Here is an 11,764-nt window from a genome sequence, read left to right on the forward strand (position 1 = left end):
TGGATACTATATTTTATATAATATACCCCCCCAAATAAGATTTTTTTGTGGAGAAAGCACTAGCAAGGAAGAGGGAAGGTCAGGAAATGCTTCATGCCTTGGGGCTGTTTAAATTGAGTTTGGAGAGATTTAAAGAAGTGGAGAAGGGAGAACATTCCAGGTAAGGAGGACGGCCAGGGCAAATAGCTGCAGACAGACTCATTTAGCTTCAAAATTCTTTGGTTACTTTGTTGAGAATCTTGGCTTTGGAAAAAGTGAGGAGTGATTGAGAGATAGAGAATTGTCATCATCATCATTCTCTCTCTCTCACAGCAATTAGATATTAAAGGTCTTGTGTGAGGAATATCAAAAAAGCAAGTCTGACTAGATCACAGAATGATGGAAATATAACAGTATACAGTAAAATGGGATAGGTAGACTCCAGGTTTGTATCCCAAAGAGATCGTAAAAAGGGAAAAAGACCCACATGAGCAAACATATTTATACCAACTTCATGCATTTTTTGCCATTGTTACCTCCAATGTCTAATATGAATCTCACCCACATTTGGAACAAAAAAATGGAAATTGAGGGGAGGCCCGTCGATTAGGGAATAACTGAGCAAGTTATGATACGTGAATTTGATGGAATACTGTTATTCTGTAAGAAATCATGAGCACAGGGCAGCTAGGTGACACAGTGGATAAGAGCACTGGCCTTGGAGTCAGGAGTACCTGAGTTCAAAACCGGCCTCAGACACTTAATAATTACCTAGTTGTGTGGCCTTGGGCAAGCCACTTAACTCCATTTGCCTTGCAAAAACCTAACAAAAAAAACAGAAATCATGAACATGAAAAAAAAGAAATCATGAGCAGGTGGATTTCAGAAAAATCTAGAAAGACTTACATGAAGTATTGCAGAGTGAAGTGAGCAGAACCAGGAGAAAATTATATATATTAACAGTAATGTTAATTGTGTGATGATTAGTTATGATAGACTTATCTTTTCTCAGCAGCAAAGTGATTAAAGACAATTTTAAGACTTGTGTTGGAAAATGCCATCCATATCCAGAGAAAGAACTGGAGTCTGAATTCAGATCAATGTATACTATTTTCACTTCTTATAATATGTTTATTTTTTTTCCTTCTCATGGCTTTTTTCCCTTTTGTTCTGATTCTTCTTTCACTGAATGACTAATTGGAAAATATGTTTACATAGTTGTACATGTGTGACCTATATCAGATTACTCCCTATCAAGGGGGAGGAGGAGGGAAGAAAGTGAGAAAAATGTAGAACCCAGAATCTTACAAAAAATGAATGTTGAAAACTATCTTTCCATGTAATTAGAAAAAAATAAAATTTAAAAAACTAAGAAAAGTAAATGATGGTCAGGTTGCAGAGGCCTTTAAATTTAAAGCCAAAGAGAAGAGTTTAAATTTTATTCTAAAGGAAACCACTTGGGGAGATGAATCTTCCTGACTCTAGTCCCTGTACTCTATCCACCTAACTGCCCATCACACCCTTTTTAGGGAGAATACTAGTTCTAACTATGTTTTTTGTAAAGGAAGAATTTCTTTGTGCACTAGAAGTGCTGAATTAATGTGAGTAATCTGAGGTAAGAGGGGGCACTTCTGAGAGGACACTAGTGAGAGGGATTAGGCAGGATTACAGTAGACCAAACTCAGATCACAGTCCTTGAGAACCTGTCCTGTTCCTAAACAATGAAACTCACAAAACTATCTTTTTCTACTTGTTAAGCAAAAACCCTCAAACATCAACCAAGTGTGATAAGCAGCATTCTGTATCTATAACCTAATTATCTTTAACTGAGAAGAAAGAAGAAACATCAGTTTTCTAAGATTGGAATCATATCAGTCTGAATTCTGATATCTTTTGGTGCTTTTTTTTCCATTACATTTGGAGCTTTTCAGATGCCTGTCTTATTTTCATGGTTCTTTAGAGCCAGGAGACATAATAATTGGGAAATTAATCTGATGTCCTATGATACTTTGGGCTCAGAGAAGTTTCTTCACTGAGGAGAGCTCCTTATGAAAGAGACAATACTCAAAGTTGTAATGAATGCTCGGAAAGATAGACTATGGCTATCATGATAGGGATGCTCTCTGAGTCTCACTCCATCCACCTTTGAGGTTAACAGTAATTTCTCTTCTATACTTCTATACTTCTTATGCATAGAGTAGCAGTTTCATTCCTGACCTGCCAAGACAGGTATCACTTCCTCCAAAGTGTTGCTATCTGAGCTACTTCAACCTTAGCACAGTATCTAACATAAGACGATTTGATAAATGCTAATTGACTTGATTAGACTTGTGTATCTGATAGGATCTTTCAGATCTTGGGTAGATCTCCAACTCCCATATGAAAGTGTCTATATCTAACCAACTTCATACAGTGATGGAGCAAATTGCTTTCCCACATTTCCAACTTGCCTAGATTAACTTTGGGCTGAGTTAGAATTAAAACCTATCCCTGTGAAGGTAAGGATGAGAAGAAGTGAGGTATTAGAGGTGTTACAAATGTTGCTTTTGATGAATTTCCTTGATATCATAATGTTTGCTATTTTAAGTAAATTGCTCTTAATTATTGAGTGATTTTACTAAATGATTTTTAACATTACTGGATCTAAAAGGAAGGAATGGGATCAATAAGGTAATGATATTTAGAGCAATATAGGAAGAACTGGGCACCATCTATCATTACACATTTTAATGCTCATTGTATAATATTTTGTTACCTCAAATAGTATTGCTATCGATATTTTGGCATATATAAGACCTTTCCCTGTCTGAGAGAATGAGATTTGTTCATTGTTGCCCTTTGTTCTCAAAGAGGAATAAAATGATATCACTATTGAGGCCAAGGAAGAGTATGTGTATTTGACTGTGACTGATCAGACTAATATGAGCTCAGAAGACTGACATAGGTTGAACACAAATGGTCCATATGAACATTTGGAGTAGTGATGTCTCTAAATTTGTGCATCTCACATTTCTTTTGAGCTACTACCATTCTGTGCTCATAGTATATAGCACCTTCTTTGATTTCAGGCACGCCATGCTGCGCCAGTGTCTTCCATGTCACCCAATTGATTCCAAAGTTCTTCAGAGAGAGTTTGAGAGTGTCCTTGAATCACTTATTTTAACCTCCAAATGAACGCTCGTCTTGTGTGAGTTCCTTGTAAAACAGGCTTCTAGACAACTATACATTTGGCATTCAAACAATGTAATCAGCCCATCAGAATTTGAATGCTTAGCAGTTCAGCTTGAGAAAGGACCTTAGTGTCTGGTATCTTTTTTTGCCAGGTTGATCTTCAGAATCTTCCTAGGACAATTCAAATGGAAACAATTCAATTTCTTAGTGCTGTTGGTAGATTGTGCAGGTTTCACAGTCATATAAAATGAGATCAGCACAGTGGCTCTGTAGACTCTCAGTCTGGTAATCAGCCTAATAACTTTTCTTTTCCAAACAATGAGATAGTTCTGGCACTGCATGTGCCAACTTCATCATCTATGGGGTCATCCCTGGAAAGTATACTGCCAAGGTAACTAAGCTCATGCACAGCATTCAAAAATTCCAATTCTGTATGTAACCAGTGGTTTCATGTATGGATGGTGTGATGCTGGCTAGTAAAGCACCTTTATCTTTTTGTTAATGGTCAGGTCAAAATTAGCACGACTGATTAAAAAAAAAAAAGGATCCATACTGAAAACCTTTAAGAGATTGACTTTAATAAAAGACAGAGTTAGATTGATGTTCACATGTTTATTGTTCATCTAGACCTTCAGGCAATCATGCATGAAAGGGATCTCAGTGAAACTGAACTCAGAGAAACTTTTTTGGGGGATCATAGTTATACATTTCCACAATCAGATGGTGGGGTTTTTACTAGCTGGGATTTTCAGTTCATGTGCTTCAAAGGAGTTCCCTCTTCTATTCATTAAGAGTAGAAGGGGGCGGCTAGGTGGCACAATGGATAAAGCACTGGCCTTGGAGTCAGGAGTACCTGGGTTCAAATCCGGTCTCAGACACTTAATAATTACCTAGCTGTGTGGCCTTGAGCAAGCCACTTAGTCCCATTTGCCTTGCAAAAAAAAAACCAACCTAAAAAAAAGAGTAGAAGGGTTCCCTCTGACTACCTTCTTTCTGTTTGGATAGTACATCACCCAACAATTTACCCCATCCATAGTGCATGAGTGTATCCAGCTAACAAGTTAATTCTACCCTCTTTGCAGATGTTCATTCCTTCTGGAGGTAAGAAGACAGAGCTGGTAGGAGCAACTTTTCAAAAGTTTTAAGTTAGAAATAACTTACAAGAAATAATTAAACTGAATGGCTAGAGAATGAACCTCCACTAGGTTCCCAGCTTGAGAGACTTTTAGGTAAGATCTCTATACTTTGCTGCTGCTGCTCCTCTAGTTGGGAGGTATCAGGGTGATGGGATACTAGAATTATGTATACAGATCCTGAACCTCACCTTCTCATGTGAATAGAATGAGCACTTTGTCCTGGGGAGGGACTGGTAAGTCCTTCCCTGCCTTGGCCTAGAAGCTTTGTTCCTCCTTCCAGGGCTCAAATGAGTAAGTTGAGGAAGGAGAACAATATACTGAGCAAAGTGTTAATGAGGTGGCAGGAGTTAATGTTATTAGAAGGCAAAGAAATGATGTCATGTTTATTCTTGCCTATCCAGTGGGCTGTCTCTAGTCAAACTCAACTGTTGTCATTTAAAGGTATGAAGTGTTTCTAGGATAGGCAGAATTCAGCATCATGCCCATGGTCTGGGTTTCTTTTAAGGGAAGTTCATAAGAGGACATGAAATGCAGCCACCCCACTAAATCAGCCCATAACCAAGAAAGGTGCTCCTGATTGTCCCTAGTGAGATCTTGGCTTGAAACAGTTTTGTACTGACAGCTACTCTATAACCAATGGGGGACCCCAGCTCCTTTCCTCCTCCTTCTTTTGCACTTCCTCTTTAGGGTGGGTTCTGTAACTTTGGGTAGTGCAGACCTTTGAGGAATCAATTCAAACTGGGAGTAAGAGGTTCTCTGAATCATTGAAAGGCAAGATCTCTACAGGGGAGATCAAGCTGTCTTTAGGAGTTTTCTTTCCTAGGCTCAGTTCACTTCCTCCTGGAACTCTAGAATTCAGAATCCTTGGATTCTGCTGTGATGGGGGAAATGGGCAGTGGATTGTTGTTCCTCTAAATTGTGTCAAAAATGCAGACTACTGGGGCTCATGAGGCTTTGATTCCTATGAATGTATAAACTTCTCTACTATATTACTTAACCACAAGGACCAAATCTTAATATTTTAAAAAAAATTCCTCCATAATGCCTAACAGTGCCTTATAGATTGGTGCTCAAAAATATTGAATGAATAAATGAATGTTAAACTTCTAGACTCCCCCATATGGGTGAGGTTGGGTAGTATTTAGTCACTTTTAGATGTCAGCAGTGGTGGTTGTGAGTGGTGGATTAGAAATTAGGGTAAGTCAAAATAGTTGGCAAGGATACAGAGAGGTTAAATAGGAATTTACAGTATTGATGTTCTTTTGAGTCACTGAAGGACTCAATGAGAATGAGGGCAAAATGAAGCAATATTGTAATCCTTCTATTTAAATAAATTCTTGTAAAATAAAAAAAAAGAATAGAAGGGTGCCATCACTAACAGGAAAGGTGCTACTCCTCACTCCAGATCTTGTGCTTTAATAGTTATGCCAAAAGATCTTCACAAGACATAGAAATAAATCCTCCTTCCAAAATGGAAGTGCTATCTTTTAAAATTTTTTTAATTTGATTTATTGGAGATGGTATTTTGATGGAAGATGCAGGCTAGCCTTTGTTTCTTAAGTTGACATTTATATTCATATAACTGCTCTTAAAGACATAGCTAAAGATTACTAGGAGGTTCTCTTTGTGAAAGGTCACTTTACCAGCCAATTCCTTGATTCTATTCTCAAGTAGAATAAACAGAATATACATACATATGTGTGTATATAAATATATATATATGTACACACACACACACACACACACACACGTGTGTGTATTTTAAAGAACAAAACTCATTGTACACAATAAATTGTTGCATCTTAGCCTAAGAGGCTGAATTGAGTAAACAACTGTGTGAGAACAAAAAAGTTGTGTACTATTTCTTCCTCCATTTTAGCCTTGGTTTGTAGACTTTTCAAGTTAAGTAATTTACTCAGTATGGTATCTGATCTTGATGTCATTTACATCCTTGATTAAGGTGACTAACAATATTGCTGAAAACATCAACTAAAAAGTCTGAGAGCAAACCCTGTTTCACTCCATTGATGACTAGGAAAGTGCAAGAGAATAATTTTAAATCCAGAACCCATGCAAGCATGCCATCAGGAAACTCATTTACAATTTCTTTGAGCAACCAGATTTTGCTATGATATTCCATAAACCCTCATGAATGACAATAGCAAAAGCCTTGGTCAGACTTCTTTTCTGCTCTGGCATTTCTCGTGGAATTTTTTGGCAGCAAATACCATACTGACCATTCCAAATCCCTTTCTGGAGCCACAGAACTTGACTATCTTCTGAGTGAAAGATCAACCTATTAAGAAGGACTCTGGAAAAAAAAACTTGCTGATAGTGACTAAAAGAGAGACTTCCCTGTGATTGACATAGGACAACCTATTTCTTTTTCTTTAATAGAGATGGACAGGGGCAGCTAGGTGGCATAGTGGATAAAGCACCAGCCCTGGAGTCAGGAGTACCTGGGTTCAAATCCAGTCTCAGACACTTAATAATTACCTAGCTGTGTGGCCTTGGGCAAGCCACTTAACCCCGTTTGCCTTGCAAAAACCTAAAAAAAAATAGAGATGGACAATAAAGGCATCCTTGAACTCCAGGGGTCAACCTCCTTTTGCCATATAACTCAGAAGATTTTAGTCAACTTTTGTATGACTTGTAAAGCTCTACTGGAATAGAATCAACACCAGATGGTAGTCTGTTGAGAACACTATTGAAGTATTCAGAACATCTATCCAGGATCATGTTCTTATCACTGAACAGTGTGGCTTCATCAATGCTGAACAGTTTAGATACACCAAAGGTCTTTGGCCCTTCATAACTTTCAATGCATCATAAAAGCACTTTTATTGTTACTATCAGTATGTATTAGAGGAATAGGAAAAATATTCTATAATTAACCTATTTGTTCTGTACAGGTCTTACTCTAACATTGACCTTCCATTCCATTGTTCAAAACTAGTGAAACTACTTGAAACCCATGCATATTTTCATTTTATTGTCTATCTTACTTGAAGACATGAAGATGACCCTTTAGTTACCCACTCCTTAATCCTTCCTTGGTACCACCCTAATTCCTCCCTTAACCTTTTTCTAGCATATACCCTATGCCTTGTTCCCCTATATAAACCCTGCCCTTTACCCCTGTTAATAGCCCAGTTGCATTCACCTTGCAACTGTCCTTAATTCTTTCTCTCTACATATTACTTATCCTCTATGGAGCTGCCCAGTTGTAATGACTGTGCAACTGCCTTTTCTTACTCTTTCTCTTAGCTGTTGCTAAATTTTCCAAGAAACCTAGCCCATATTACTGCTCAAATTCCTTGTTACTTTAATATCCATGGTAACAAGTGAATAAACCCTTTTTTGTCCCTAAATACTTCTAGGTCAAGAGTTGGTCTTTTTAGTGAATTCATTCATGTTCATTCAAAACCCTGAAGCCTTTCAGCTAGCAATATTTTTGGTGACCACAAAGGATCAGGCATTGGCTCTGACTCCAGAAGGTAAGCCATCCTTTACCAGCCATCCCTTGCCCAGAGTCAAGTCCTGAATGAGTTCATTCTATTGTGGAGTTCCAGGAGAATTGACCTGTAGTAGCTGTTGGAATTTGGGGGGGGGGGGTTTGCAAGGCAAACGGGGTTAAATGGCTTGCCCAAGGCCACCACAGCTAGGTAATTATTAAGTGTCTGAGACCAGATTTGAACCCAGGTACTCCTGACTCCAAGGCCGGTGCTTTATACATTATGCCACCTAGCCACTCCCTGGAATTTTTTTTTCTCTCTTCCCCCTTGCAATAGTTTGGGAGTAGGGAGATGGTTTTGAGGTTTTTTTTTTAAGGTTTTTTTGCAAGGCAAATGGGGTTAAGTGGCTTGCTCAAGGTCACACAGCTAGATAATTATTAAGTGTCTGAGGCCGGATTTGAACTCAGGTACTCCTGACTCCAGGGCCAGTGCTCTATCCACTGTGCCACCTAGCCGCCCCAGGAAGATGTTTTGCTGCTGGCAACTCAGAGCTCTTACTCTCTCAGAAATGCTATGTTTGTGGTTTTTACCACTGTTCAAAACCACAGGCATATCTTTCTGTTTCCAGGTCTTACATTACTAAAGGTATAATATCATGAGTCAAATCTAATCCCACTCTCTAGATTCACTTTGTCTTTTACAACACAGGAAAAAAACTTGGGCTTTAGGACCTTGGACAGCTTGGGGCAATTGGATGGTGCAATGATGGAACACCATAGAGCACAAGTTCAAATCTCATTTTAGGCACTTGACACTTATTAGCTGTGTGGTTCTGGGAAAGTCACTTAATCCCAATTGCCTCACAAAAACAAAAAAAAGTACAGAAAAGAGAGATAGTACTTGGACAGAGGGTGTGAGTATAAATTGATTATGATGTGATGATGTTTATGGCTCTTGAGAATTATACTTCTGTCAGGGCAATACTTTAACAAAGGGTGTGGGTACAAGACAGATATAAAACAATCAAGACAAGAAGAAAAGATAATGGGAGAAGAAGACTGAGGCATTAGAGGATGATTAAAACCATATGAAGAGGCACTAAAGGACCTATTGTTAGTGGGAAAGTAGGGAGAGTATAAACATTGAGTAAATCTTACTCTCAACAGATTCGACTCAAAAAGAGAATGAAGGGGATGGCTAGGTGGCACAGTGGATAGAGCACTGGCCCTGGAGTCAGGAGTACCTGAGTTCAAATCCGGCCTCAGACACTAAATAATTACCTAGCTGTGTGGCCTTGGGCAAGCCACTTAACCTCATTGCCTTGCAAAAACTAAACGAGAGAGAGAGAGAGAGAGAGAGAGAGAGAGAGAGAGAGAGAGAGAGAGAATGAGATATATATACATATATGCATTCCTAATTGGGTTTAGAAATTTATCCTATCCTCCAGGACACAGGGGAAAGGACAGTATGAAGAAAGGACAGAAAAGCATTAGTCAGAAGCAAAACATGGTGAGGAAGGATAAGGGAAAAGAAGAAAGCAAAATATTAATGGGGAAAGATGAGGTGGAGGGAAAGAAAAAGTTTTTGCACAAATAAAATCAATGTAACCAAGATGAGAAAGAATGCAGAAAGTTGAGAAATAATTTTCACTGATAAAGGATTCATTTCTAAATATATAGAGAACTGAGTTTGAATTTATAAGAACATAAGTCATTCCCCAATTGATATATGGTCAGAGAATATGAACAGGCAATTTTCAGATAAAGAAACTAAAACAATATAAAACTATATAAAAATGTTCCAAATTCATAGTGATCAGAGAAATGCAAATTAAATAACTTGAGGTACCACCTCACACCTATCACACCTATTTTTAGATTGGCTAAAATTACAAAAAAAGGAAAATGATCAATATTGGAGAGGATGTGGGAAAACTGAGTCACTGATGCACTGTTTGTGGAGTTGTGAACTGAGCCAACTATTCTGGAGAGCAATTTGGAACCATGTCCATTGGGCAACAAAGCTGGATATCTTTGATCCAGCATTACCACTATTGGGTCTGTATCCCAGGGAGATCATAAAAAAGGGGGAAAGACCTACATGTACAAAAATATGTAAAGCAACTCTTTTTGTAGTGACTAAGAATTGGAAATTGGGAGAATGCCTGTCAATTGGGGAAATGGATGAACAAGTTATAATATATGAATGCCATGGGATACTATACTTCTATTCTATAAGAAATTATGAGTGACCTGACTTCAGAAAACCCTGGAAAGACTTGCATGATAAGGTGAGCAGAACTAGGAGAACATCAATTAATAGCAACATTTGTGAGATGATTAACTAAGATGGGCATGACGCCTCTCTGTAGTTCAGTGATCAAGGACAATCCTGGGAGATTGTTATGGAAAATATCCAGAGAAAAAATTATGGAGTCTGAATGTAGAGCAAAGCTTACTATGTTCACTTTTTAAAAACTTTTTTTTGTTGTTTCTTTCTCTCTCATGATCCTCCCCACCCCAGTCCAAATTCTTTTCTCATAACATACCTAATATAGAAATACATTAAACTCCATTGTACATATATGTCCTATATCAGATTGTTCACTGCCATGAGGAGCAGGGAGGGAAGGGAAGGTGGGAGAAAAATGGAAAACTCAAAAGTTTTCAAAGGGAAAATAATCTATTTTGAAAAAAGAAAAAAAAAGGGACAGCTTAAATTCTTTTTTCCTGGTCTTCTAGATTGTATAGGACCATGAGATTTATCTGATTTTTCTGTTAAATTATTAAATTTAAAAGCTGTTAAGTTGTATTTGTGTTTTTAATCCATCTTGATTGTCTGATTCAGTTCTTTTGCCTCCTTCCCTCCCTTGCTGGGGGAGCATTTTCTTCTTGTTTCCTTCTCTCACCAGGTTAAACTCTGCTCTGTCTACTGTGTAGGTCCCTCCTTCCCATTCTTGTGAAGGCTAACCTGCTGCAGCTACCTCTTTTCTACTCTCTCTTTTTCTCTGTCTCTGCCCCCTCTCATTCGGGTGCTGAGGGAAATTCTACTCCTCTCCCTTTCTCTCTCTCTCTCTGTTTTTTTCTCTTGGAAAAAGTTGTCTCTGCTCAGTTTTTCAATTTGGAAGTTGCAGAGATTCTAAAGTATTTGTCTAAAGTACTGAAGAGAGAACAGATTATAACACATACTCTTTTCCCTCTGTTCATTACTCTCATCCTGGAAGCCTATCACTTCAGGTCTGTGCTGGCATTTTAAGAAAATGAGGAAAGTTTTCAAAAAGATAATCGAGTTTTGAAATGCACTTTTTGAATGGGAATATGCATTGTGAAAATTGGGAAATTTTATTATATGTTATAGGAAATTCCTAAGTAACTTGAAAATGTTATCTGAATTAAAAGGAAACACTCATAAAAATTTTGTAAGTCTTTTATGTAGTTTGTAGAAAGCCTCTAAATTTTCATCTGTAAGTTAATTTATTATAACAATGTGATATGTTCCTGCTATAGTTCTTATGGCAAAATTTCTATTTTTCAGAGTAGTAAAAGTAGAAGTTTATCATTGCAATTTGAATTGCACTGAATTTGCTAATTATTAGGTGGATACTTAAAAGCATCCAGGTTACTGAAATAAGATAAATTGGGAAAAAGCAAGGGTTTGAAATGTAGTAACTTGATGACTTGAAACAAGTTATGTCACCTCTATTTACTTCATATGATTATAAAGTGGCCCCAACACATTGCCAGGCATAGTACAAACACTATGGATGTTGACTATTATTATTATTTTCTTAATTAGGAGTAAGTACTTCATATTTGATGATTGTGATGAGGTTTCTTTTAAATGTGAATGATCTATAATGTAAATGGTAAACAGAAGCCTAATTTTCTATGCACAGAAATTTGGGAATGCATTTAACTGGATTGGAGTCACTTTATCAGTAATGGATTGGTTTCAGGTTCCAAATGAACAATAGTATTGTTATATTATTAAAACTGGTAACTTTTGAATAAGTTATGTTAACAA

Source organism: Macrotis lagotis, chromosome 1, assembly GCF_037893015.1.
Source record: "Macrotis lagotis isolate mMagLag1 chromosome 1, bilby.v1.9.chrom.fasta, whole genome shotgun sequence".
NCBI classification, from domain to species: domain Eukaryota; kingdom Metazoa; phylum Chordata; class Mammalia; order Peramelemorphia; family Peramelidae; genus Macrotis; species Macrotis lagotis.